Source organism: Haemaphysalis longicornis, unplaced genomic scaffold (genome assembly GCF_048455015.1).
Source record: "Haemaphysalis longicornis isolate Haplotype H1 unplaced genomic scaffold, Haemaphysalis longicornis Haplotype H1 scaffold_4, whole genome shotgun sequence".
Classification (NCBI taxonomy): Eukaryota; Metazoa; Arthropoda; class Arachnida; order Ixodida; family Ixodidae; genus Haemaphysalis; species Haemaphysalis longicornis.
The window spans coordinates 202,310,038-202,316,300 of NW_027526361.1; the positions used below are offsets into that span (position 1 = coordinate 202,310,038).

General features: G+C 47.1%; 1 pseudogene; it reads left to right on the forward strand.

The window, feature by feature from the left end:
- The first annotated feature begins 702 nt into the window (after window positions 1-702).
- On the forward strand, window positions 703-2,255 carry LOC144180187 (uncharacterized; annotated as a pseudogene).
- The last annotated feature ends 4,008 nt before the right edge of the window (window positions 2,256-6,263 follow it).

Here is a 6,263-nt window from a genome sequence, read left to right on the forward strand (position 1 = left end):
AAAAGAGCATGTTCTCGACTCTTAATTCAGTGCACCCAGGAGCTGTTGTTGGAGTCGACATAATTAAAGCATTTGATGGCGTTCCACACAGTACCATCATGACCAAAGCACGTGCCCTTGGCATCAGAGGGAAAATGTACAACTTTATAGCGGGCTGTCTAGAAGGGCGAAGCTACAAAGTCGAAATTGGCCAAGACGCCAGTGCTATACGAGTCAACCAGGTAGGCGTTCAGCAAGGCTCGGTGATATCACCGACACTGTTTATTATAGCTACGCATCAGCATGCCAAGACGCCTTGCGGATGTACCGGGCCTGAAACACGTGGTGTATGCTGACGATGTCACTGTGTGGACGCATCAGAGATCCATCAGTGAGCAGGAGGACGTGTTACAAAGAGCCCTCAACATTATTCACGACTACGCATCGGAAAGAGGTTTACACACCGCCCCAGGCGAAACCGAGTTCGTCGTCAATCATGGTGGCCGACGAAACCCTCTCAAACAGTAAGAAAAACGGTATTTTAAACTTTACACCAGTGATCGACCCATAACTCGGAAATCTACTATCCGAATACTCGGTATGCACCTTGACGAGAACTGCCCAGCGAACACTTGGTTCCAAAGGGTTACGAGGACCAGCAAACAAATCCTGCACGGTTTACGCAGAATCTCTATCCGCACTCGTGGAGTGAACGAACGTGAAATGCGAAAGTTCGCTCAAGCTTTTCTCGTTTCTCGTATCATGCCGTACCATCCGGTCAACCGCAAGCAAATGCTCGCGCTCGATCGGCTACTTAACGAGGCCAAACGCATTGTCATTCTTGGATAACCCAGCGCTTATTCAGACGAGGACGAAGAAAGTAAACCACAAGGACAGCCGCTGGGACAGCTTCTTCGTCCTCGTCTGAATCAGCGCTGGTTTTATCCAAGAATGTCAAGTTTCCAACTAGCCCAGCTTTCAACCCTCCTGCAAACGCATTGTCACTGGCGTTCCAAAGTACACACGCCCCGATGCGCTCAAGAGCTGTAGCAAGCTCAACAACCTTTCTGAGCTTGTCGACATGCACATCCGCACACAGGAGACAAGGCTTCGCGCGACAAATGCCGGGCGGTACACGCTCATGCTCCTCGGGTATGGCATCCACCCATTGCCTACTCTGCCCATCAAAACACCGCCGTGGGAAGTCACTGCACTCACCGATGGCAAGCCACTTCCGCTTAATATGGACCCCACTCAGCTAGTGCGGCGCCTTGCATATGCCAAGAAGCATCCTAAGGCTACGAGCTCCCTACTCTTGACTGAACGCATCGTATACACGGACGCTGAACTTCCGGTAGATGGTACCAGCAACACTTGCTATGCCACTGTGTGGTACGACCAGACAAAGGGGTGCCAGAACCGACGCCATCATATATCAACAGAGGCGATGTACAGCACCCGCGTAGAGTTATGGCCATTCTATATGATTTAGAGTGGGCCCTCGAAACTTCATCTGAAACTGACCCCGTTCCATATCGTATGTACACTGATTCTCAGGCTGCCCATCGAGCATGCGATAATGTTCTTTACACAGATAATGTGCTACAGAAGATCCGACACAAGGCGTGCCTACTCCGTGAACGCGATCACGATGTTGCCATCCTCTGGGACCCCGCGCATTGTGCTATCCCCGGAAACGAGAAGGCTTATAGATTAGCGCACGCTCACCTTTACACCGCGCTAACCAGAGCCTCCGATACTCGTTTTCCTCTCCTAGCTACCCCACGCAAACTAGCAGATCCGATGTCAGACAAGTATTTGACAAAACAACAACGTACGGCCTACCTCACAGCAGTTGGAAATCCACTCTTGATACCACCGCTCCCCTTCAAGATATTCACACGGAAAGAGTCTGTCCTGCTTCGAAGAATTCAGACCGGCACACTCCTTACTCCTTTTGTGCTGAACCGTTTCCACAGAGGTGACACACAACCGCCTGTAACTGGCACCTGCTCCACGTGCAACTGCCGCGCTGATCTCGACCACCTGTGTGGGGAGTGCCCCCTCTACATTCCAGCTAGGCTTCGTGACCTGGTCACCATAAAAAAGGAACCCTGGCCTTCTTCTCTCGAGACATGGGCCTGTACGGATCCCAAGCCTCCGGATCGAGCCACAGAGCTCTGACAAGCACTCCTCCTGTTTCTTCAAGACCCGGCGGCGCACCGGTTGGTGATTGGCTCCTCGACAGCCACGAGATTCAAGCGGCCCCCATTTAGCTGCCTCCAATGCGTCCGTTCAAAAAACGGAGGCAGCCCAACCCTTTGCCTCTTCTATAGCACCATGGTCCTTTCCACCGCAGTGCCCTCGGTAAATTATGTGGTCTAAACGTGGTTTTATTCATTCAGAGTTTTTCAGTCGGTCACACTAACCTTAGTTACTACTGTTGGCATTATCCAAACGTTTTTTTGGGGAGAATAAGAGATTCGATATTGTTTACTACATAGGTTCCACGCACAATGCAAATCGCAGAAAAAAACCAATAGAAGTAGCCCCCAAAATACAATTAAATTCCTCCACAGTGTCGCGCATGGCGAAGACACTTAGACGGCATCCCTAGAACTCCACGCTTGTTTTGCGTACATCAAACTTGCACAAGCGCCATTTTACCAAATGTCTATCTGGTTGTAGAGAAAAGGTTAATAATTGTTCAAAAATATGCAGGCAAGGAATACGGCGAGTCAAGTGAACGTGAAGCAGAACTGTACAGCGGGCAATTGTAGCTAGGGCTATTATTGTCATCCGAATCTGTTTTCTCTGTTTCAATCCAAAGTGTTCAAAGGCACTGTTTCTGTGAGAACCTTCATTGAACAACTTCGGAACACAAAGTTTACAAACATTCATGGCACTGTAGATGTTCGCGCGTAGTATGCCAGCGATCATTTCGCACCCTCAAAGTTTACGATCACCATTCCGCCGGTCACGTACAAATCCAACACCGAAGACGTGTTGAGATGCGCAGCCTCGTTCGCCAAGTCTGTCCTTCACTGCGAGCGAGCACAGTGGAAAGGCTCATTTCTGACCAGCCATCGTCTCTTCAGTATGGACGTCACGTGTCCTCCGTCAAATCGATGTCTCTCCCCGGAGCTCCCCGAAAACCTGCAGTTGAGTGGTGTTTCTTTGCGGCCTATATTGGTGCGCCATTCTTTCTGCGCGTATTTTTTGCCCCGTGTTTTCGCAATTTTGTTGCACATATAATACGCTGAGGTGCTGTTGATTCTTGAACACGGAAGAATTTGTCCGGAGAGAAATTCCAACAAACGTTGAATTCCATGAAGAAGCATTGCTACGTTTATTTCCATACACACAGTCGCAAAGATTCCTAAATCTGCATCTTGACAACTTGAGACGCACACAACACGATGTTGCCCCGGTTAAGAAAATGGTGTACCCTTTAATTTCCCATGTGGCAGGAAGACTCGTCGCCCCGTCAAGAATACGCGATCCCTCAGTTTCGGCACAAATGTATGCTTCAGATCAGCGCTCGTCATTAGCCGCTAACACTCATGATAGATTGTATTGTAGTTACGCAGCGCAGTTGTGTCAATCTGGGGAGATAAGTGACCACTGGTTATGTTTTATACGTTACAAATTATGTAGATTCTCCAAGGAACCATGTTCTTGCGTCCGCAACCCGTGATATGATGTGCTCCATATGTGTACCTGAGACATACGGGATATTTATGAGAAGCCTAATTTATTTGAAACGTCAAAGGCTACGTTGAGTTTTCTTGTGAGAGGTGAACGTCCCATTAAATTGTGTTAGTTGGTAACTGAACGCTGGGAGGCACTCTGTTCATGAATCGTTTGTGACTGTGGCGACGCTGGGTGAGAGGTTGGAGAGAAATGCTGGGCTGAGTGCAATAAATCCACTTTACCCACCGGAGATCCCAGCTTTTGGCCTAAAGCAAGCGGCAGTGGCTAAGGCGTTGCGCTGCTGAGCACGAGGTCGCGGGTTCGATTCCCGGCTGCGGCGGCCGCTTTTCTGATGGAGGCGAAAAGCAAAAACACCCGTGTGTACGAGATTTCGGCGCACGATAAAGATCCCCAGGTGGTCAAAATTAATCCGGAGCCCTCCACTACGACGCGCCTCATCGCCTGCGTTGCGTCGGCGCGTTAAACCCCACAATCAATCAATAAAGCAAGCGGCCTACCGCACTCCGGGATTAGGACATTGTGCTTTCGATACTTATATACTTTTATTTTTATCCTAGCTTGCCGGCTCTCCTCTTATGCACAACGTGCTTGTTACACGAAAAAATGAAACACTTGGGAAGTAGAATGTTTTTTTTAAGCCGACCAAGCGGCTCTGCTTCAAAAGATGATTTTCTAGCGCCGTTGTTTACTTTATATTTGCCTAAACGTGCCATAGCTTTGCTTGAGCGGGTACTGATCTTTACATTATTTTTTTCGTAAAATAAAGGTAGAGGGGAATAAAATTTTGGTTTTGCAAAGAAAATGAACCAAGACGTATATACGAGGACATAAGCCCCTAGAAAGCATACATACGCGCTATTTTACAATTTCCCGTCCGTGCCCATTTGAGATTTCTTTACCGCAATGCCTACCCGTTAGCCACATAACTACGTATCGTTTGGCCATTCACAAGTAACCTGTGGTAAAGAGACCCGTGTATTTCTTCAGAGGTGGCTGATCGTGATCCTGCTCATCGTTGCGCTTATCCTGGTGAACAGTAGCGCTTGTGATGATGGGGACGCATCCCAACAAGCGTGTTGCCTACGTCTTGCTTGGTAGCAAAACATTTGTTATATTTCATCGATGCAGTAACTATTTTTACAGTGATATGCTATCTTTCACAGTAGAAATTATATTGTTATAACTCTTACCGCTGTAGTATGAGCGGTCGCCCTTTTTACTACAACAAAGTGGGTTCCCATCGTTTTTACCTGCCATGGTGGCTCAGTGGCAAAGGCGTTGTGCTGCTAAGCGGTTTCGATCCCGTACGCTGTAGCTGAATTTATGATGTAAGCTAAAAGCGAAAATGCCGGTGGTGAAATTTTGGCGCACGTTAAGGAGCTCCATGTGGTCAAAATCTATTCGGAACCCCCCCCCCCCCCCCCTACAGCCCTTCTCAGAGCCCAGGCGTAGCATCGGCGCGTTAAAAACCCCACAATAAAAAAAAAAACACACAGTTATGTCCTTTTTCAGAGTATTTAAAATTTAGCGTACTTCCCCGGTGTAACATTTGCGGGGTGCTTATTATTGCGTTTAATATTTTTCAGACCAGTTATTATCCCTAAGCTTCAAAAAACAGAACTGCACTTCCGTGGATACAATTTAATTTCGTGGATACAAATATTTTCCTTTTTGACTCGCTGTAGCAAAGTGAGATTTTCAATGGCTAACGCATGTAATATTTAACATACTGTTCATCAACGCTTCCTACACATATGCTATCTTTGCTATGCTATCTGATGTACACATTTTGGTGGTTAATTTTTTTAGAAAAACCGGCTGCTAACTGCGCGCGCGTTTTACTGTTTACCTCAATATAAACGGAGTAATACAGGCGGCAACATTTGTCTCTGCCAATGTACACGCGGTAAAAGCGCCACTTGCATATAGTAAAAAACATAAATTGGAAACTGAAGCTGCTGTACAAAGTACCCCTTTCGGGGAGCTAAAATGATATAAAAATCAACCCGCCAGTGAGATAGCCTTCACCCATCAATTCGGAAAAACGCAATTATGTAGCACACACAACATAAGCAACAAAGAGGACAAGGAATGCGACCGAATCTATAGGAAAGAGTCATTGGGTTTCGAAAAAGAAGCTTGCAAAGAAAGAAAAGAAGTTATGAAGGCTCCGTATTTAATGACCGAATGAAGATCTGGTTATTAGCGTTATCTGCCTTTCTTTCTGGCGCGGAGAGAATGGCAGCAATAATAAGAGAAGCGTTAGTGATACATGTTTTCATCTTATTTGCAAACGACTCTGAATACAGATTTCACGAAGTTGTCAACACTTTAAACAGATATAAACATTTACGAACAGCGGTGGACTCTGCGCTAGGCAGCACAACGTGTGGATGTAAGCTGATGTTCACTAGAATGTGGCTCTATAATCATCGGCCGTTCAATCTTGTTATGTGTTCAGGAGAATGACTCGCTCGCCTCCTGAGGGGACCTTGGGAGCAAATGTAGAACACTACGCACGAACCGCTCGCAAGTAATGGGCCGGGTATCGGTAAATCAGAGGTTTGTTC